The sequence below is a fragment of the Neopsephotus bourkii genome, unplaced genomic scaffold (assembly GCF_033783945.1).
Source record: "Neopsephotus bourkii isolate Nb327-2 ecotype Australia unplaced genomic scaffold, CSIRO-AGI_Nbou_v1 NB_1308, whole genome shotgun sequence".
Lineage (NCBI taxonomy): Eukaryota > Metazoa > Chordata > Aves > Psittaciformes > Psittacidae > Neopsephotus > Neopsephotus bourkii.
Window position 1 is genome coordinate 249,677 of NW_026901790.1, and position 23,860 is coordinate 273,536.

General features: G+C 42.2%; 1 protein-coding gene across 2 annotated transcripts in view; it reads right to left on the reverse strand.

Moving 5' to 3' along the window:
* The window catches only part of SEPTIN7 (septin 7), a 52,885-nt gene that overhangs the window by 25,655 nt on the left and 3,370 nt on the right, over positions 1-23,860 (reverse strand). The window lies entirely within an intron of this gene.

Genomic DNA, 23,860 nt, shown 5'->3' on the forward strand with positions numbered 1-23,860 from the left:
AATACCCTTGAAATGTAATACCTCAAAACATTCACTGCGTCCTAAGGCTTTGAGGATCTATTGTCTGTGCCAGTTTCAAGGAAGGCCCTGCAAATCCAACTGTCACTGGTAGACTGTAGAAACATTCACTGCTCTGATCGCATTAGGCACTGAATGCATTTAGCGCTTCTCCATTGCTCCCATTACAACACACAAAGATGGTATTACCCCACATTCAATATCATAAAGAAGCTGGCTTCCTGGTATGCCCTCCTAGCATGATGCCAAAGCAGACTGAGCTAGTTCAAGTATTATTTGAGAGTCTTAGTATCGGGGAAGGGGAAAAAGAAGGGCAGGGGTGAAGAGAGTTTGAGATTACTTTGGTCTAACTACTAATGCAAGGAGCTAAAATGGAGTTTCAGAACCATGGGGTTTGCCTGGGAATGTTGTTGTTGGGGCAGCAAAGGGGGACTGGATTTTCTTTGAGTTTTGGTAATTTGTTAGCAAGCAACAGTAAGTCCCTCTCACTGAAGAACTAAAGAACCTGGAGACAGTACTGCCATGACAATCCAAACCAACACAGTCACAATTCTCACAGTAAAGACTACACACACCCCACTCTCCCCCATTTACAGCTCCATAGAAACAGAAACAGGAATCTCAGATCTACTTATGACAGGATTTGAAAGACAAGCCTTTTGCTCAGTTTTCTATTGTAAAGAAGCTATTTCAACATGACAGGGCTCTGAGTAGTGGAAGGTGTCCCTGCCCATGGCAGGGTGCTGGAACTGGATGAGCTTTAACGTCCCGTCCAACCAAACCATTCCATGATTCTGTGACAATTCACACTGGCATGAGAACTGAAGGAAAAAGTGTATGAAAATGATGTTTTCTGTTCAAGTTTTTTGATGCAGTGCTGTTAGCCAAATAAAAAAGTCACACAGAGATTTGCTCTTAAATTTGGGTGCAAACTACGTATCGCCACTGAGGGAGGAGAATGGGCTGCACTGCCTCACACTTTGAAAAGAAAAATCTAACTCGCTAATCCCTTTATCCGCAACAAATTATTGCTCATTTAGGGACTAAGCTCTGAAAGCTTCGAAACTTGCCTTGAAATCCATGTCCTGGGTTAATGCAAGTCATTGAGAGTCATGAAACAAAAAGCAGTTCTCAACTTCAGCAGACAAGCCCTTGTCTCCACTCTAATAGCTGGCTTGATTTCATCCACCAGCTAGCTGAAACACATCAGCCATCTCAATTACAGTGGCGTAGCACAAAGTCTCTGCAGCACCAACCAGAGAAATCTGATTAGAGAGACTGCAAACAGATTAGCAGCTGAGGAAACACTGCAACCAGAGCTCCTGCGGGCTGGCTCCAGTAGCAGCAGGGCTTGTTCTCCAAAGCTCACCCTGTCCAACACATGAGCCAGCCCAGGCTGCAAGCACAGCCTGGAGACAGCCACCAAGGCGGGCCGCAGCAGCCAAAGACCAAAGAGATATTCAAGTTACAAGCTCAAGATAGCAGAGGTGACACCTGAGGCAGAAGGGACAGGCTTGCTGACAAGCACTCGGTCACCACCATCACAGATTTTACCTTTTCTGTGGTCAGATGCAGTCAGTATTTCAGAAGGCATGATGAATACAGTGCCTAAATATGTCTGGTTGTAAGGCTCATGTCTTCTGCGCTCCTGTGTTTGCAACATCTTTAGGGCAGGGTGAGCTGCAGCAGAGAGGCTTCCCTACTAAGTTTTCAGAAGCTTCTTTCTATTGCAAATCTACTTTTCCACCCGGGTTAACAGTTACCTGTCAATAGTCAGCACCTTCATACAGATGGCCCATGGCACATCATTTGATATTAACCTTGGATAGTACAATTTCTTCTTCTGTGAAGAAACCAACTGAACCAACACATTCAGCTTCTTTTATATCTCAAACACATTTCTAGGCGGCTCACGAGAGACCACCAGCAACCACTGGAATTGTCTGCAAACCATGGTAACTATCCTCACGTGCTTTAATGTTATTCTGGAGACTATTCAAGTATGGAGGATTAACAATTAAAAAACTGGAACAATGAAGTGCAATCCCAGAAACGGGGGGAAAGCAGTGCTCTGGAGAGGAAAGATAACTAACTCAGGTTGGTCTCACCTGAGCTACATAAACCTTTCATCTTCATTTCCAAATCACTGTAATAACCAGTTAGAAAATCTACTAACAGCAAAGTAGCAACTGTTCAATACATGTTGGGTTGGGGTTTTTTTCAGTTCAATTTCTATCCATCGGCTCTTGTTCTGAATTGATTTTTACTAAGCAACAAACTCAAGCATCTCTTACCTCTGACAACAGAAGTGGGTTGCTCTCCTTAAGTCCTACTGGTGTTGCATTTCTCACTGTTCATTCTTGCGGCACATTGAGCATGTGGCGTATTTCCTACCTCCAACTTTTCAGCCTCTGCCACTCTTACTCAAATACCTACAAGCAGCCCAGCACAACCCAGCTTCCAGCTTTGTATGTGACTCTTACTGGAGACTGCTCTTTCCTCATTCACATATTACATCTCCTGATAATGAACCATGCCTCATCTTCTAGCTTCCACATCACTCTGAAAACCCTGGATCAGTTTCCTACTGTTCATAGGATTTCATTTGCTAAAATCCGAGCCCTGAACTGAAAACCATGACTTGCTTTTTTAGATGTATGGCCCCATGTCAGAGAGTTCATTAAACACATGGAGTGACCAAGATCACTAACCAATACTGAATGTTCTCACTGTGCTGTCTGCATGTTTTATTTCCTACGTCTTCATTAAATAAGATGTTCTTGCAGAAATCACCAGAGGTTTTTCTATTCTTTACTAACAATTACTTGGCTCTCTACCAGACAAACAGTATTTCATGCTCATGCCCTGTGACAGTCAACTGCATTGCTGAGAATGTGAGCACATGTTTAGAGTTACTTGATACAAACAGTCCAACACAAGCTGCAGTTGCTTTACTGCTTTATCAGAATAAAGATAGCCAACATGATGTTTCTTCTCTGGTGTAAAGGAGCATTTAGCGCATTTGGTAGCCCCAAAGAGTTATTCCAAAGAAATTCAACGGAAAAAAGCTGTTCCTCAAAACTTCCATACAGAATCACAGAATCCCAGCCTGGTTTGGGTTGGAAGGGACCTTAAAGCTCACCCAGTTCCACTGGAGCAGCTTGCTCCAAGCTCCTGTGTCCAACCTGGCCTTGAGCACTGCCAGGGATGGGGCAGCCACAGCTTCTCTGGGCACCCTGTGCCAGCGCCTCAGCACCCTCACAGGGAAGAGCTTCTGCCTAAGAGCTCAGCTCAGTCTCCCCTCGGGCAGGTTCAAGCCATTCCCCTTGGCCTGTCCCTACAGGCCCTTGTCCCAAGCCCCTCTCCAGGTTTCCTGCAGCCCCTTTAGGCACTGGAGCTGCTCTGAGGTCTCCCCTTCAGGAGCCTTCTCTTCTCCAGGCTGCCCCAGCCCAGCTCTCTCAGCCTGGCTCCAGAGCAGAGCTGCTCCAGCCCTCGCAGGATCTCCGTGGCCTCCTCTGGCCTCACTCCAGCAGCTCCACGTCCCTCTGGTGTTGGAAGCCTCAGAGCATACTCTGTTTTTAGCAGGTGAACCATTTTTTTCATGGAATCTTTTCCACTTTAGAAATTCTAATGATTGTGATTTGCTTAAAAATACAACAGTCCCATCAGTTCAATGCCTGTGACTCAAAGAGGGTAAACAGCTTGTCAGAAGAGATAAATCATGTATTTCATCTTCTTTCATCCTTCCACAATGACCAGTTACGCTCAAGACAGCACCTGCAAGCTTTATGCAAACGTGCGAGGGCTTTGATGCCCTCTAATACACAGGTTTTGCCTTGATACAGAAAGGAAACTACAGCAATAATCAAAGAGCTTGAAGTACTCCAAATGGCATGATGCAACCGTGCTCTTGCCAACGGGTAATGATGCTCTGCCATGTCATTACAGACAACCACAAAAATGGAGACTACAAGATGCTTTTAATTTGAAGTCTGATTTTAGAAGCTTTCGTGCAGGCTAGTTCCTGTCTTCAGCACACTACAAAACATGAACCAACATTTCCATGAACACACAAGAACATCCAAATGAAACCCATCAGGAGAAGGGGTGGGAGCTGCTCCCACACAGCTCCAGCTCCACGCAGGACAGTGCCATGTGAAACCCTGACAAAAGTCCAACTTTGTATCTTACAGACGTTTATAAAGGAAAGAAAGCCAAAGCTCCACCATTTCACAACTTGCATTTGGAGCATAAATTATGGCAGTAACATCTGTTAGAGTCACAGAGCTGATCCTCACTAAACAGAGCAACAAGAAGCCTACCAGCAATGAATTTGCTTTTGCCTATCAGAAACTGCATTGACAGCAACAAGATTTCAGCACTCCGAATACAGTAAGACAATTCAATAAACTTTCTCAGAGGAAATCTTGAATGTTAAGTGGCTGGGGACAGAATCTTGGTATATCGTTCCTGTCACAGATGCCATTTAAATAATTTAGAAAAGCCATTAAAAGCAGGGAAGTACTTCAGAAGAATATTGCAACAGATTCTAGAAAGCCTTTTTCAAGTACTATATTATTTCCCCTTAAAGCAGAAGCAGTTTTAGCTTTCTACAACTGACAAGTTATAAATGGCAATGAAACAATGGCTGAGCTTCACAGGTGAGATTTTAGCTGCTGCCAATAGAAATGGTTCCCTTCTTCCAACCCACCACTTGCACTAGAATTCATAATGCAGCATGGTGAGGCAAGAAGTGATCCAGCAAACCAGGGCTTGAGGATGGGAAAATGTGGTAAAGAAGACACCAGGGAGACAAGGAAAGTGTGCCCCAAAAGAGGGGAGGACACCTCTTCCCTGCAACAAAACCATCAACAGTTCGTAAGTCAAAGAATTTGTGGCATTTCATAAAGAAAGTCACGCTTGCTCTGCTTATGTGTCTAGGCTTTGCTGCTGATAAATAGCATGTCTGCAAGGTAGCTATTTCAAATAGGATATAACTTAATTAAACATGAGGCAAAGGAAGCCAATCTTCAGCATATTAAAAGAAAGTTCTCCTCTAGTAAAACCAAGGAACCAAAATCAAGTTTCTCTTCATTTCAGGTTCTTCAACATGACTGCAGATGAAAAGAAACCACCCTAGGGCACTGGTTCACCCCTATGGAATACCAACAACAGCTGAAACGTGACAACCTGGCGCTTTGGCATCCAAGGTTGCATGGAATTATGAGCCCACAATCAGCAGCCCATGCTTGCCAAAGCTCACCTCACTTTGTTTCTTCTTCATATTAGTTAAAACTGTCTGCTCAAGCTGTAGTTACGCTGCAACGCAGCTTCAGAGACATTACAAGCATCAGGGAGTTGTCAAAACTGACCTACATGGAAAATGTGAATGAACAAGCTACCTGTGAAATAACTGGGTTAACGGAGTCAACTGGAAATGACAGAACCTGCAGAGCTCCAGGACAACACACCCTCCATTTTCACAGGCTTTGACAAAGCCAAACTAAAGAGCCTTTGTAAGAAAGGAAAAAACCCACATTGCTTCAAAATGAGAGTAAGAGGAACCAGAACAGTCATGAAAAGATGCTAAAGGAGGATGCTCTCTTGAAGGCTGAGGAAACAAACATGCATCTGAGACCACCACAGCTTGCTCTAGAAAAAGTATGTGTCTAGAGAAAGCTGCAGAGCTGGACTTACTCTCTGGAGACATATAGAGTGACAAATACAACTGATCACATTCCCCAATTCTATGAACTAAAAGCGTCCCCAGTTATGTGAATTAAAGAAAACCCAAATATAGGAACACAACATTTGCCATCTGTGCATTACTACTGACAATTAATTGCAAAGCATTTCTAGTACCCCATTTCTAACGCTTGCTGACTCAAGAATGAAAGGTCTATTAATCAACAGCTCACAGATTGATTACTCACAGTAGGATCTTTCATTACTTGGGCAGAAATAAAAACCACACATGCTGATGAGAAAATAACAAGACAGTGATTGGGACAGAAAGATTAAGCAGGAGGCTACTGAAAAAATCTATCCAAGTGGCACATCTAAGGTATGAACATGACAGAAAATTCCAAAAGGATAAAAAAGGATTACTTTTATTTTCATGGAAACTAATGAGTCTCTATAGAACTCTATACAGAACACCTAGACAGCCTTGAACCCAACACTGCATCAGCTCTTCCCTTGCAAAAGTATGCATGAACACAGTAAAAACTACTGGAAGTAAGTGTTAAGTGCTCTCAAAATACCTCAGGTGGGATATTCTGCTACCCACAAAAACATGTCAGAGGACTGACCTTTGAAGATTTCTAGTCCAAATTTCATTCAATTCTTATCAATTCAATAGCTTATACTTTGTCTCTTGATGCTTTCTCTCCTTAGTGTCTTTAGAATCACTTGCAATTGCAGGGAGCACAAGGCAAACTATATTAGGACAAAACACTTACCTGGCACAAGTGTCAAAAGAAAGATACATATAGCTAGGTAGAATTCTGCAGATTTACCCGAGTGGTACCCTTTTGGGGCAAAAAAGGAATGAAAAGTTAGGGCAATGATATTTACAGTCAGTGCTAGTCAAACCAGGACCAAGAGGATGGCAGAGATGTGCTCTACTGGGTACGTGCTCCCACTTGTAAGCAGCCTTGACAAAATACACACATTTGATACTCCGGTTACTTGTGGGTGGTTACATTCTTTTGTTTCCATAAGAGAGCTCCCACTGTAGTTGTCAAACTACATTTTATCTCTAACAAAAGCTGAGGTAGTTTGGAATAAGCTTGTGTTGTCAAGACTACACTCTTCTTCATATGGTGAGGAGAACAGTTGTGCAGAAGTGTTAAGCCATTGCTTCCAAATTGCTGTCACCACCATTCAGTTTTCTAATAACTACTTAGAGGAAAACTGAGCCACTTTTGGAGCCAACAACAGACACATACACTTAACAAGGCTGAAAGGAAAACAGACGGGGCTGACGATAAGGTGATACCCTAAGACCTGTCTGGTGCGCTTGCTATGCTTTGCAGCAGACAACCATGAAGGACAGACATCGGAGGTGGACCAGTATTCCTTCTGGAACTCTTTCCAGATAGGGAGGAGAAAGCCCAGACCCAAGGATCACAATCATGTAAGTCACAGTCCTTTCCGAAGGAGGGGGTGACATGAATATTTTCTCCCATAACCTCTTCATTCAGTCAAATGCAATGTAAAGGAAAAAAAATCCTGGCTCAGTAAGTTAGGGAAAATCTGACATGCTCTTTTCTCTCTCAACATCTGCTGAGCTGTCAGCTATTGGTTTCTGCTATGCCTGGCACTGATGTAGCAGAAAAGTGGTGAATAAATACTTGCCAATAGTCAGTTTGCTCTAAATTAGCAGATGTGTATTTACTCCACAGTTGTGTCAGCAATGCATGCCTCCGAGAACTAAGGAAAAATAAAGAAATCATGCCATTTCTCCTCCACTCCAGGGTAATGCTATCCCTCTAAATTAGCCTTTTTAATGCAACCTACCACAAAATTTCACCCCATCTCCTGTTTCAAGATCCATGCTACCCTAACACTCGGAGTTTCACTCTGGATTTTAAAGGTCCCTGCTCTTGTAGCAGCACATAAACTATTCCAGTGATTCCTGCATTCCCCAAGTGAGAGCAGGAGGACACCGCCACTGCAGTACTATGGATTTTCATTTTAGCTGAACTCCAACGTCTGAACTCAAGAAGTCTCATGTTGCTCTCCCACAGCAAGTAGCTTCCCACTCCTCATGTGCCATCACGAACAATTTGCTTGAGTAGTTGTCAGATTCCACGCTGTTGTTGGAATTGGTCTCTCATGTATTTGCTCATCCTGAAATCGTAATTCTAGTCATCAGACTTCACAAAACATAAAGGAAAAGCTTCAGTGACGCATGGAAGTCCAAGTAAGATTGATCTGATTACCATGGAGTTATTTACAGTTTAACACATGTGGAAGCTCCCCATTTAATAAAAACTGGAGGGATCATTTGAAAATACACACAAAGAAGATTTTCCATACCCCACAAATGTTTGTTTTGAAAGATGCATCCTAAACAACCGACTTAAAGCCAAGACTGTATGTGCATGCCACTTACAAACCTTAAGTTGTTCTTTTAAAGGAGAGACAAAGACTTGCCTTCATTCTAAACCACACTGGGCAGTTGCAACAACCAGGCCTTCAGACAGGTGTAAACTCAAAAGCACGTGGCCAAACCAGAACTCTGCGTCCATTGCCATCAGCTGATGTGATGCATGACTTCAGCAGAGCAGTGCACCCAGTTGTGCTCTTCCCCTGAGCTCTCCAGAACTTCAGACACATGCAGAATCCATAAACCACAATCTTTAAACATTTACCTAGGAATACGTTTCAATTGCATCCTACAAGATGATTTGTACATAGCTTCATTTAGTATTTGCAGTCTGAAGATATCCACAGAATAAGCTGCTCTTCCAACTATACAAGCCTTAAATTCTTCAAAGAAAAGTATCTCAGATACAGACACAGACCCTTCATTGCAACCACCAGAGTACAGTCAGTAATTAGAACACTGAAGATTCCTGGCCAAAAGCCAGCATCATTTCAATGCAACCAAGGCTCATTTTGACAAGTTTCTGAAACAAATGCCGAATCATAGAATCATTTAGGTTGGAAAAGCCGTTTAAGGTCATCCAGTCCGACTGTCCCCCCAGCACTGCCATGGCCACCACTAACCCATGGCACTGAGGCTTCATCTCCAAGGTGTGTGAACACTTGCAGGGACGGTGACTGCGGCCCTGCCCTGGGCAGCCTGTTCCAGTGCCTGAGCACCCTCTGGGGCAGGAATTGTTCCTCAGCTCCATCTAAACCTGCCCTGGTGCAGCTTGAGGCCGGTTCCTCTTGTCCCATCCCTTGTTCCTTGGGAGCAGAGCCCAGCCCCTCTGGCTCCATCCCCCTGTCAGGCAGTTGTGGGGACCGATAAGGTCCCCCCTGAGCCTTCTCTTCTCTTCCCCAGACTGAGCTCCCCAGGTCCCTCAGCTGCTCCTCATCACACTTGTGCTCCAGCTCCTATCAACCAGTACTTTCACCACAAGAAATTAACCCCCAGCTTCCATGCCACCCCTTCTTCGTGCTGACACAAGATTTCTCTTTGGCATGCTGTGAGCAGACTGAAGACGGACGTTCCTTGCAGCTCCCAGAAAACCTTCCAGCTGGATTCTCACACTAACCCAGCTTGGGCCCAGTGCTATTAGTTCTTTCAGGAGCAGCACACACTTCGACCAGGTTAGAATCTGAACTTCAGCCTAAAGGAACAGCTGCTATTGCTGGATCATAACTTTTTCCTAATTAAACAAGATCAACACTTCATAAATGCCACCGAGGCCAATGTGTCTCTTCAAGTACTTAAAAGTGATGGGGAATCATTTCCATACTCTTATTGACGCAACTGCCACCCTATATATCACCCAAATTTTCCCATTCAAGCATCTTCAAAGAATTGCCCACTATATTGAGAAACACTATGAAAAGGGAATTCCACCATCTGTCAAAAAAGGCTCAGTAAAAATAAGCAAGCCTTACAGAAAAACTAGTCATGAAGGGGCTGACCACGTATGGAATGCACAGTGTCATTTTCTCCCTTCATTTTGTTCTGGTTTTCATTAAGCAAGAAAACCCTTCAAGTTTTGGGGATCGTTTCGGGTTCGAGGTGTTGGGTTTTTTGGCTTCTCAATGAAAAGCACTCAAGTACTTATTTTACTACAAGTCCCCACAACCTGGTTTGGGAGAAGCAGCTGACAAGCACTCAATCTGAACTGAAACAGTAGTTTCCATTTCCCAGTATTTAAAGGTGTGCAATGACTGAAAAGCTAGGGAAACAAAAGCTAAGTTACACACAAACCTTGAAATAAGCAAGTTTAATAGTGACTCCAGTGCCACATTAAAAACAAGGTTTTATGTACTGTTTTATCCATTAACATCTGTGACACTCATCATCCTTGCCATATTCCAATGGGAAACCTCTCAAAGGAACCAGCAATCTTGGAGACAGCAGCTCTAGCTATTTTCCAGTGGTAACTTCCTGCTGGACGTGTTACAGCTGTACCAACATTAAAATGATGGAATGAGGACTAGAAATAGACAATTCACCACATCAGGTTGGTCAGTGGAAAAAGAGCCACGTCAAGGAAATCCACTAGTATCGATAGGGGAGAAAAAGGCAGCCAGATGAGGTAAGGAATGGCAAAACAGACTCATGGCTGAGGCAATGACCACCAAAGGATTGACACTGATTCTGGTCATTTTGAACAGGAAGATGCAAGTCTGGATCCTTCCCAGATGTTTCCAAATGCTACGGCTAAAATAGGTCACTGAGTAGCACAACATCCTTGTAGAAGCAGGGAATGGGGATGGACAACTTCTGCAGTTCCAGTAACACCCCTTATTGTTCAACCTTATTATGGTGAAAAAAAAAAAAACCAAAAAAACACAAAACCAAAACCAACCTACCAGGGCGATTTTTTGCACTTTTATATCCAGTGCTATTGGAAACTCTTCTTTCAAAAGTAAAGGCAAGATGACAGCCAAGTCAAGAACACAAAAATGAAGGTCTAAAAAAACCTGTGGTTTGAAAGGATGAAGCCAGCAGATTCAGTAGCTATAAAATCATACAATAGTTTAGGTTGGAAGGGACCCTAAAGCCCCTCCAGTTCCAACCCCTGCCACGGGCAGGGACCCCTTCCCCTGGAGCAGCTTGCTCCAAGCCCCTGTGTCCAACCTGGCCTTGAGCACTGCCAGGGATGGGGCAGCCACAGCTTCTCTGGGCACCCTGTGCCAGCGCCTCAGCACCCTCACAGGGAAGAGCTTCTGCCTAAGAGCTCAGCTCAGTCTCCCCTCGGGCAGGTTCAAGCCATTCCCCTTGCCCTGTCCCTACAGGCCCTTGTCCCAAGCCCCTCTCCAGCTTTCCTGCAGCCCCTTTAGGCACTGGAGCTGCTCTAAGGTCTTCCCTTAAGGGGCCTTCTCTTCTCCAGGTTGAACCAGACCAGCTCTCCACAGCAGAGCTGCTCCAGCCCTCAGTGCATGTTCATGGAGCTTCTTTTGTGTTGCACTAGGGTGTCTCAAGCGGAAAGTAAACCAGCACAGAAGCAAAAACCAGAATCAATAGAAAACCTGGGGTTAGGATGAAGGGAAACAGAAGAAAAGAAAGTTGGAAAGTCTTCAGAAAGTAGAAGGATATCTGAATGAAATGGGAAACTAAACTGATGGCTATATCTGAAAATGACAGCCATACATAGCAGCCCAAATCTATGGTGTTCCTGCACAAAACTTTTTGACAGTGAAGCACTTAAGCCACACAGACGAATCAGAGAGAAAGGAAGGACAGAGTCCTAAATGGAATATCATAGTGGGAGGGCAGTACTAGTCATCCCAGCATCCAATTACACTGGAATGAAATAGTCCTACAGAAAATCAATCACAAAGCTGTGGAAAATGGTTTTAGGCTAGAGTCAGACTTCAGCAAATTTCTCTGCTGCAGTGAGCTGTGGTACAGTGAAGCATCAATAAGCTCTTCCAAGAATATTCCTTCCCAAAATAAACTCACCCTGAACAACAACAAACTTCCTCTTTACATTATGTGTTTCGGGTCAACCACTTCTTACAGTCTGATCTAAACCCATCTATACTGTAAAAATAATGATCAAGACTGTCACTACCACCAGGGCAAAACATTATCTTTACATCTAAATTTCCATGAAAAATTCCACCACGCCCCCAACCCATCTCTACTAATGCTTCATCTGAATTATGGGCCAAAATTGCTCCAGAGATAATTCAGGTACTGAAATGAGCAGCAGATTTATTCATAATTGCCCATAACTTGCTCCCTTTACACCGGGGTTATGTTTCACAACATCCTCCTGCACCTCCACTGGAGATGCAGCACTACAATCTGTATCAGGACAGTGTTTTGCAATTTGAAAGGCTTCTCACTGCCACACTTAAAAGAGCAAATTAGCAGGAGTGAGGGAGACCACGAAGGGACCTGGACAGCTTCTCCCAGTCCCAAAGTATAGATTGGGTTTTAATTATTCTTTATTTAAATACATGTAGTCCATACAGAGCTACATTAAGATCTTTGAACTGATCGGACAACAGTAACATCCACAGCACAGGGAGAAACCTAAAGGCTATTTTCAGCCACAGTGCCTTTAACAGCAGACACAAGATACTCTAGCATTACATTTTTTTCTTCAAAGCTACAATAATTTCTCAGCATTTGTACAGAAGCACAGAATACTTGCTCACATCTTAACTAATGATTAGGTTCTAAACAAATTTTCACTGGTTTCTTTTTGCTATTGGTCAATTTCTTAATCTTAAAAATCATTACAATTATTGGCCTTTACTTAGCAAACATCTGGAGGCCCCTGAAGTCTAATACAGACATAACACACCTATGTTTCTGTGTGCTTCCTTGTGCTTAACTGATCATCCTCAAATGTCACACATGGAAACAAATGGGGGAGGGAGGGGGAACATAATTCATCAGTATCATAGAATGGTTAGATTTGGAAGGGGCCTTTAAGTTCATCCAGTTCCAACCCCCTGCCATGGGCAAGGACACCTTCCCCTAGCGCAGGTTGCTCCAAGCCCTGTCCAACCTGCATTGAACACACATGGCTTCATTCATTTGAAAGTACTTGAAGAAAAACCCACCAACCACATTTTATTTGCAGCTCTAGCACTAGCCTGCTGACCCAGGCAGCACCAAGCTGCAGAATATGGTTGGGCTGCTTTAGCAGTATTTTGACAAGTACTTAAAAATGTCTTACAAGAATGTGAATTTAGCACCTCTGGATCATAGGGGAGAAAACTGAATTCAGTCTCTGTTCTCTCACTTCTGAAAATGAAGGATGGCACAGGACATGGCAAACATACTCCTACCTGGAATGTATTATAAATTATGGATCACATCCCATAAAACTTCGTAGAAACCAGCATATTCAAGAACCCTTTCTGTATAAGCTTTATATAAGCTAAATAAATCAGTATTACTGAAAATCCCAAAACCCAACCAACCAAGACCGCTCCACACAACACTACAGCTTTAAAGTTGTTCTTATCTTTCACTCATTGCTTTCCAAAAACTGGACTCAAAACATAGATAAAATACTATTTTAGAACTTCAGTGCATTGAACCGAGAAGGATCAACATTAAAGAGCTACTACAGTTCATATACTCTCAAACATGAAGTGCCAAGGAAAACACACACGTACCAACACAGAAAGCTCTACTAATTCATCCTGTTCACAGCATACACAAACAGTGCTTGGTTTTGATTTATGACCAATGCTAACTGCTAATTAGCAGGCTTAGAACAGAGGTACAAGGAAGCTTGCTCTGAAAGGCAAGCTAGAGTGGTTTCGACAAGCCTGAGGAGTTAAATTATCAACACAGTACAAGTCATAAGCACTATGCATAAACTCTGTGGCCAGCAGAGAATACAGACAGGGTAAAACTCCTCCTTCATTGGGAAACAAAGTTTTTTTTGCTACTTTGTAAGACTCTTCAAAAGATGAAAAAAGCCAAAACACAAACCCATAACGTCCCTATCCAGATTTTCTTTAGGAAAAAAATAAAAAGTCCATATTCCTATACTGATGTTCTCTATCACCAGAGCTTCAGAATGGCTTCCACGTATTCCTCTGCATTATCCTCAGCCATGCTAGACTCTGAAAGGAAAACAACAATGATCTGCTGTTCTGGATGCAGCTGGCTTATGATGATCTATAGTTTTAGACAGAGGCTTCAGATTAAAGCGTTGTACCAAACACCCTCTGAAGGCAGTAAACTGACCCAGGTTCTCAACAAGCTACAAGGCATAAAGCGGGAAGGGCAGGAGGCAGGGATCCACAGCACGGTTCAGACCAGGAACAAATGGACCACCACGTCTGTGCAAGAGCCAGCTCTGCACTTAGCCTTTAAGGCTGTAAGTGGTCTGTCTTTGACATGAATCACGTAAGACAGGAAAACACAGATTTACCCAGAGGATTAATGAATACATTTAGTGATACTTTGACGATAGAAAGGGCAGGACACAAAACACATTTAAGCCTTCAAGAGGGAACACCCAATGAGCTCACATGTAACAAAAATGGCAAGAAAGTTTCTGATGAAAGAGGGATGGAGAAGAATTGATGCTTACAAAAAGGCCCCATGGTACAATATTCAGAACAGCTCCCAAAGCTTCAGTAGAACATCAGCAATTGTGTTCATTGTGAACACAGTATCTGCACAACAACCCAAGCATGGTACCCATCAGACTCAGCCAGACAAGTTTCCCCAACAGATCTGCTTTTTAACAAGTTAAGTGGCATCTCATTTATCCTACCTTTCAGAGAAGCACGGCATACCACCTCTGCCTCACTCAGCTGTGTGATTCCTATGCGTCCTCAACCTCATTTACAAAGACTTAAGTCACCTCAAAGAGAGATGAAAAAAAGCTGTGGTATTCAGTGGGTCTGAGGTAAGAGAACCCCTTGTGGGTATTGGGGTGCTGTCTGACAACCTCTCATGGCATACTGAAAGAAGCCAAACTCCAATTCACCTCTGCTAGCAGACCTGACCAAGGGAACTTCTCCATGAAGCCCAGTTCCCCGCTGTCCCTGACCACCTCACCAGCAGCCAGCCACACAGCTCCCACTTCCCCAAAAGCACCCTGTGCTAAATCTGAACTGTGGGCTTTAAACTGAGAGGGCAGCAGGCAGCAGGAATATCTGTTCCAGACGCATTTTTCCACCTTTTTACCCACGGAAATTCATTTACTAATTATTTTTGCAAATCAGAATTTACATCTCAAGCTTAAGCAGCAATACAAGGAGTTTGTCTCTCATTTTCCCATTCCCCTTTGGTATTTTTCCCACCTTCACACCCAGCAGATCAAGTCCTCACTTTCTCCCAGAATAGATTCAAGAAGCACAGCTTTTGCTTGCTTCTAGAAGCAGATAACTCTAAAGCTGTACATATGTTTTGACATACGCAGTCACTTTGTTAGAATCTGTGGAAAGAGCTAAAGATGGTTTTGAACAGTAATAAAAAGCCTTCCGGAAAGGGTCCAAAGTACTTGAACAAAAAAAGCTGCAGCCTGAGACATCAGAAACAAGAGCACTACAATTTACTGGACATGAAAGGATGCTAAATACATTCAACTGTACTGCCATGACACAGCAGCTTGAACAGAACAGGTAGAAAGCTGTGGAAGACACAGCCCTTGATCTTCCATTCTCAGAAGAATAAGTAGAATCAAGGCACAATTTAACAAGTCATACGTGATGATCTATAGAAACAAAGGCAGTCTTTTTAGTTATCTGAGTCTTCTTAGCTGGAAAATAAAAAGCTATCAGTTGTTTACTCCTCCTGGGGTTTCTTTTACAGAAACCACCTCATTTAAAAGCTTCTCACTGTACCAAGAAAACCCAGCTGAGTCTTTTTTAAAGCTTTTCTTTTAATTGTTTCATAAAAGCATTTTATACCTATCATATAACTTCAGCTATGCAGAGGCTTCACACAAAAAGCCAAAAGGAGGGGAATCTTACATGTCAAATTGAGAATGCATCTCTTTACAAGTAAAAGAAGCAGCGCATTGATTATGTTGGTTATGGTTGGAAAGGAGCTTAGGATCATACAGTTCCAATCCCCTGCCATGGGCAGGGATGCCTCACACTACAGCAGCTTGCTCCAAGCCCCTGTGTCCAACCTGGCCTTGAGCACTGCCAGGGATGGGGCAGCCACAGCTTCCCTGGGCAGCCCGTGCCAGCTCCTCAGCACCCTCACAGGGAAGAGCTTCTGCCTTATTGATTCCTCTTCATAATAAATAGGTAACATGTATTGAGGGGTTCATGTCATTTGGACATACTGTCAGTACTAGGATACGCACCAGAAATATCTTCTGTGAAAAAAGAGCTATTATAAAAACGTAAGATACTTCAGGGGGAGAACTCTCAGGAGTGGAAACATTCTGCCAACCTCAATTTGGCACACACACCTACTGCTCTGAAGGATACCACAATCTGCAGTATTCCTACCTATGTCAAAGCTAATCTCTGTTTTCTGTAGAGTTAAAAGTGTTACAAGCTCTCAGATTCTTATCCAAGAAGAGCCAGCCTCAAGCTTCATCTACATTGGCAGTGAATGTTGTCAGAACAACGTGCCTACCTGAAGAAAACTAGGAGTTTCTAAATGCCATGTGATTTCTAGGAAATACAGACTCCTCCAGTAGAGTTGCAAGGGTCTAGGTCTCAGTAGCTGAGCAATTAGCAAACAGCTTTCACTTCCTTACTGAAAACCTACAACCACCAAGAAAAAAGCAAATCCCACCAGATTATTATGGATTAGATGGGAATGTGGTTCCGGAGAATTCAAAGTTTTACAGTCAAGTACATGGATGAAAATGCAAATTAAGCCTCTAACTGCTTACCTGGGGAGAGAGGGCAACTTCTCACGAGGGAACATTCCATAAAGCACAAACACCAACAGCACAAAGTTATGCAATACCTCCCCAACACCACAAGACACAGCCAGTAAAGATTCATCGCAGAAAGATATATCTAAGTTAAACCACTTAGGAACATGAAAACAACTACAGAACACGACAGCTCAAGCGGAAAACGGCTTTAACCTACCCAAAGGGAGACTGAGCTGAGCTCTTAGGCAGAAGCTCTTCCCTGTGAGGGTGCTGAGGCGCTGGCACAGGGTGCCCAGAGAAGCTGTGGCTGCCCCATCCCTGGCAGTGCTCAAGGCCAGGTTGGACACAGGGGCTTGGAGCAAGCTGCTCCAGTGGAAGGGGTCCCTGCCTGCGGCAGGGGTTGGAGCTGCAGGAGCTTTAAGGTCCCTTCCAACCCAAACCAGACTGTGATTCTATGACTCATACTAACAAGGTTACCTTTGGACTTTTCAGGGCAAGGAACGTCATGCACTAAACATCTGCAAAGAGATAATATGATTTCTCCTCCTGACTTCAGCTCTGTTGCTGGGAGCACAGAAGAACTGTTAGCCCCAAACCTGTGCATCCACCTCAAAGGTTTCTACATTCCTAGAGTCTTTTGCCAGAAGTCTAGAGATACAAGATTAGAATTCTGTTGACCAAAAGGTAATAACTGCAGAAGGGAAACTCCCCTAAAAAGAATTACAATTAAACCTGAACACTATTTTATGTTGCTAACCTCTCCATGGGTCATTAAGCAGAACAACATCACACATTATTCACAACCCAACCAAGAAAACTGATGTTCAGAGTAAAGCTTGTCTTCGGCTCTTTTAAAGAGCTCCTTCTGATATTTACTTTTGCCATCCTACATGAAGACAATGGTATTTATACTAAAGGGTATTACATTCATTGCTCAAAGGCGTCTTTTGAGACTGGCCCACTTGTCATGGAAAGCATTTTCAGACATCAATAGCCAGTAAGGGAAACAGTGAAGCACAAAATAACCGGAAAGTGACAATAAACTTTCTCATACCTTAAACCAAGGGAGAACAGATGGTAAAAGAGAGCTGCCGACTTCCAAGAAAAACAACAAAGTTAACTTTCAGAAGACTTACAATCCCCTTTTAACTCTGAAGTGTGGGGCACGAACTTCAGTGGTACCTCCTCATCGGAAAAGTCAGGTGGATGTGAAGGCAAATTAAACACAGTTTAATAGAGATAAGAAAGTAAGTATTTTACAGATTTACATCATAGGGCCTGAGGAGATCCATACAGATGAAAGCTCAACTAGCTCTTTACCGAATACTGTATCACAGCAGAAGCATTCAGATCTTTCGTGAGCCAACTTCAGAATATTCCTGAGACTACCTTATTTGTAACAAAAATCAGATTATTCCATAAGAACACAAATCCAGCCAAATTAAAATCCCTTAATTTAATGAACTGTTGGTCTGACTGGCAACAACCAGAGCCTTGATAACAGGCATCTCCATCATAGCAGAACAGAACGTTTTGCTGTATCACTGGCAAGTTAATATTTAAGGTCAAAAAAGACAGGTCTTCAACGAGGCTAGATCAAAGACAGCAAGTTCCAAGGCACTGGAACAAACGGAAGGCTGCTGCCACTTGCTTCTAAAATACATAATTCCAGCATGCTTCTGAATATAAAGCACAGTATTTCTACCCTGAAGGACAGAAGACCTGGGCAATGTGGATCAAGGCAGTAACAACAATCATCACCCACGTGTGTGTGCAGTGAAGCCCCTTAGCTGCTCCATGCCATTTCAGCTTATCCAGTGTCCCCAGCTCTTTAGCTGGTAATTGTATTTTTTCAGCAGTGGTTTGTTTCACAGTTCTTCATCTTCACTCAATGCTTGTGCTGCAAAGTGCTCCACGAACATCCAGCAACTGCTTTCAGACTGCTGAATTTGCATGTTTTTCCCAGGCTTAAAGCCTCATCAGTGATGGAGGTCAGTATTTCAGTGATACAAACCGGAACTGCTTGTGAAATTGGGAGATCAGCACCCTCCAAAAAGCTTTCACTTCAAGCTTACTACGTTGAATAGTATCACTACACACTTAATACAGCCTGTATCAACACTGACAGAGATTTAACACCATTACAAGACAGGGTGTAAGGGCTCTTCCATTTGTGGTCTTGGTATGTGCAACAAAACGACCTACAGTGAATAACTGAGATGGAAGTAAAGGCTGACAAAAACTCAGACAGAAAAACTAGCTTGATTAAACAGCTTCGCCTCCAATCACTGAGAAGTTTAAATATGCTGACTTAAGCATCATAATACGGTGACTGGAAAAAACATCAGACTACACCAGAAAACAAATGAGAAAACTCTTCTTGGAAAACGTTCATTCGCTTTAAGAAAAGAAATTCCAGACAGGAATACTGTATCAACTCTGACTTGCTACTAAATCTGTTCAGAAGCTCAACAGAAAACATCCAAAACCCAGAACCATGTAACCATACTACATTCAGAAAAACACAGGGAAAAAGAACCAAATCTAACAGCTTCAAATGGATTCACAGTGAAGATGTGAACTATTGCAAAATCAGCCAAAGGGAAAACACACACATTGAATCAGAAGAGTCACAATTAATGAGTCATGGTGGCTTTAGTACAATTAAGAGATATAGACCACAAATACTCCATCCAAGAATATCACTTTGGTTGCAGTAGTCACCTACTCATTCATGAGGCTGTCTGCATCTCTTGATGCAGCAGGCAAGCCTGACATTTTCAGCCAACAGAAAGAAAGAACCAGGTTTCAACTCCTACGGCATATTTATCTACACAAAAACCTGATTTCTACTTTGAATTTTATTCTAGGCTTGTGGAAAGGTTGACCCAAAACAGTTCTGCAGTAAACTTGCACCTGATCATCCAAGGCTAAGGAACCAGAAATGGCAGCAGTGACATCTAACAGGTCACTGCGTACAAGATGTACAACATTTAGCTCACACCCTACCCATGCACCACGACAGCTCAGGACAATTGTTGACTTTTGAAGGCAGAATCAAAAACCTGTTTTGGCCACCTGATAAAAACTTTAAGAAGTAAAACTTATCCATTAGTTAGGTACCTTCTCTAAGATGTGGTTAAGTTCACACATTGTATTAAACACCACCACATGTGAGCACCCCTGGCAGTGTTCAAGGCCAGGATAGATGAGTTTTGGAACAAATGGTCTAATGGAAGGTGGGAAGGGGCTGGAACTAAAGGAGCTTTAAAAGGTCCCTTCCAACCAAACCATTCCATGATTCTATAACAACCAGAACATCATGCAGTCACTAATTATTCCAATACAAAACAAAAAGAAAAACCAACAGGTTATTCATTTTGGTTAAACTGCAACCTACAAACCTGTGACTAACAGGAACAAGAACCAGGTTCCAACACGGATCTCACCATAGTGAGCAAGCATACTGTAATAGATTAAATACCAATAGAGTAAGTGTGTGTTTGTGTCAATGTGTGCACACATTTACATGCAAATTCAGCAAGCACATTTTTATTTAGGAATCAAATGAAACCCTGGTAAGGCAGGGTAAGAAAAACCACCTAGAGCAATAAGATTTATGCAGTTAGAAATACAGCAAAAGTTCCAGCTGGCCTGAAGACAGCTAATACCATGACAAGATTAATTATGTAGGCAAGGATGAAAAACTCCACACAGCTTAAAAAGGAGACGGTGAAGATGACACCTACACAGTGCAGAGCACAGCATCTCATGAGATGGTTTTCATGAAATTCCCTGAGTATGTCTATTAGAGAACCAGTTTTAAATACAGAGGGATGTAAAAAAAATCGTATTATTTGTTATGAGACTGTCATGAAAATGATATTTGAAATAGAAAACTGTTTTCAACAGAATCATCACTTGTTTAAAGAAATAAAGCCCAATTAGTTTACAGGCAGATTTTTCCAGATTATGGGTTTGCAACCATACACTGAGGGAGAAGGCTCTTCCCCCAAAAACCTTTGCCAGGAACAAAGAACTTTCATAGATAAACGAGGCTCTGACCAAAACACAGTTCAGTTGAGTTTCAGTTCAAAATCGCCAAAGCTTTACAAAAACTTTCCTTAATTTTTCTAAGCAATACTTTTAATATAATAATACATGGTACATAAGGTTAGCTGTTAGAACTCTAGATTTGTATGACAGCAAGCATCTAGCAAGAGATCACAGAATCACAGAATGGTTTGGGTTGGATGGGACCTTAAAGCTCACCCAGTTCCAAACCCCTGCCACGGGCAGGGAGGGACACCTTCCACTAGAGCAGCCTGATGAAAATTGAAGGGGTGATTCTAATCAGAACATGATCCATCACCAGGAGACACCACTATCAAACCAGTTCAAGTTTTCTTCAGTAAACAATAAAAGCATTTTCAAGTCAGAATGTGCTTTTTGTTTAACATAGCTTCCCAGTCTTGCAAAATACAGCCCTCTCCTTGGACTCCCTGCCAAACAACCATGTTTGGCCAAAGCATTTGAGCGCCTGTATAATTACAAATGAAACACTATGACAATACCAAAGCATGAGTTTTTGGTTTAAGTTGTAATCTACAGGTGATCTACGAGGCTAAAGCAACAATTAGAAAACAAACCATACAATTTATTATAGGAGAGGTTTCAAAACAGCTTTTTCAGAATCAAAGCTAGCAACAAGTTGCTCACAAATAGGAGCTGTGTAAGAAGGTCCTCTAGAAAGTCACTTGACTGTGTTTTACACTTTGCAAATCAGATGAATTTTAAATAGATAAATACATAAACTTAAGAGTCCAACCTCTGAGAAAGCTCATGAAGCCCAAACACCTTCAAGAACACAGCTCTAGGAAAAGTCACCCTAAATAGTTACTTTTGAGTACATAAAGTCTATAGGAGAAAAGAATTTTTAGAAATGACAGCTTTGCATCCACTTGGGTGTTGGTTCAAATCCCACGTTACCAGCGTCATTCCAACACAAGGACAAAAGAGGGATTTCCTGATTCAGCGTTTGGAAAAGAGACACGCTGAAAAGCAACTCTGTTCCACACCTCACTACACTGAAACAAAGAGAAAAACACACCCACTACTTCAGCAAGCCTCATTACATTAATAAACAAACACAGCTACAGTGTCACAATTAAGCTTTTCCTTAACTGTGAGCTGGTAACTGTGGTAATATTCCTGCTGGAAGTTCGCTTTTCTTAAGCATCTGACTTCAGCATATAATTTCCTCCAAAAAGCCTCTACAGCAGAGATATCCAGAGAATACGCTCTGGATTTCAAACAGACCAAATATTTATGCCAGGTTCTCAAGTGTTTTGAGAACTACCTTATACTTTAGAAGATTACAGAAGGTTATGAAGGAAGCAGCCTACCAAGGCCAACTTGATACTTTTTTTCCCACTGGTGAGCTTTTGTATTTCAGATCAGTTGCTTTAAACCATGATTTAAAAGTCTTCTCATGAAAGCATCAAGAATGAAGCTCAGCTTAAGACGTATTTGTGCCTACTTTATCCCTTACCCTTGGAGGAGGCGCTTGTTAGTTTTTACCCTACAAAACCAAACCATTTCAGGAGCAGCATGGTTTCAACAACTCATAAGCCTTCAAATAATAGGATTCAAACAAAATTCATTGCCTCAACAAAGATTTTGAAGACAAATTGATGTCCAGTGACAACTGATCAATAAGGAAAAGAAAGGGTTATCTCGGGTCTTCAGGTTCTTAAGGAAAGTTTATAAATACTACCAAAAGGAACCATACAACCTAGGGAAAACAAATACAGTTAATGAGATAGAAACATTAAACTGTTTATCATGGCTAAACATTATGGAGTAACTCCAGCTATTCTCTAAAGGTTAACTTTTCAACAGTTCTTAAAACAGTAAATAAAAAAAGGATATTTTAACATCAACTTTTTATATTTGTGTGTGTACTTCATAAACACTTCACCCGTTAGTTACATTTCACGTAAATACCAGAACATGTGGAAATTAGCAAATATTTACAGGAAAGACACCACTAGCATTAAGCCTCAAATACAGCAACCTCACTGAGCTCTGCCTTCAAGAGCAAGCCCCACACAGGTGTAAGGAGCCACTTCCAAAGCAATGCCCCCAGCCAGCTCAGAGAAGGAACCCCTGTACCCTGAACCTGCTCTAAGCTATTCAACAACTATTTGGCCTTCTGCACACCCACATTTAAAAAGCCCTCTCTCCAACTTCACTGGCACAAGAGAAGGCAGGAAGCCACCAGATCAGCTCCAGAGCAAAGACAGTAACTCAAGAGCCTGTGGAATAAGTATGTTATTGAGTTCTGTAAAACTGACCTATCCCCCTGCAGAAATGCTGACTGGAAACACTGGCAGACCTGTTGGATGCTGTACTTACTGCTTCCTCAGAGACAAATATCACACATAGTTAAACCGAAAACTGACTTGTTTTTACAGCAGTCACTACACCTGCACAACCGCACTGGCAAGCCCCCCTCAACAGGCTGCATCTGCTGAATTCCTATACTATGTATTTCAAGACCAAAAAGCCAGGTATCACGCTATGTACATCTATTAAGTTAAACTGATTATTCCAGACTAAATGGACAACTGGAAAACAGCTTCTATACAAATGCATAGCTGCAATATCAAGCCTCACAGACGCCTGAAAACAGCTGGGCAGAGATCCCAGATCCCAAACATGATTTGATTTCTTTCTTGTACCTGTTTAGCAGCTACAAGCATTGTTTTCCTCAGTTTTTCATTTCAGAACAAACAGGTGCCTATAAATAAAGCAGACTAGTACTTGTGTAGTAAAAAGCCATGCATGCACGACTCTGGGTAGTAGAAAGAGCAAGGGGATACTTTAGATTACCTCCAAGTGATGATACATTCAGCATTCTTACTCAGCCAGCTCTCACCATTTACAGATTAGCATTACATTCTGAAGGGTTTAACTTTTAATAACTAGATTATAAATAATTCCATTTACTATTACAGAACTGTATCACAATGTCAACTAAAGACCTCAACCCAGGTCAAAACACACCATCTACAAAGATGAACACAGCAACAATTATAATTCTAAGAATCTAATTGCACAGTACATTGCAATATTACCAACCAGTGACCAGTAATACACAAACTATTCCATCTTCCTATTTAAAATACACATATTTTTTCAGGGCATATTATTATAAGACACATCACTTGTAAATAACGTAATTTCTCCCTCTCATTCCTCTCCAGATTACTGAAAGATCAGCCACCATTTGGGTTAAACACTCACTTTCAAGTATCTGACTTCTATACTTGGGGGGTGGAAGGAGACAATTAGATGTATGTATAAAACTGCTG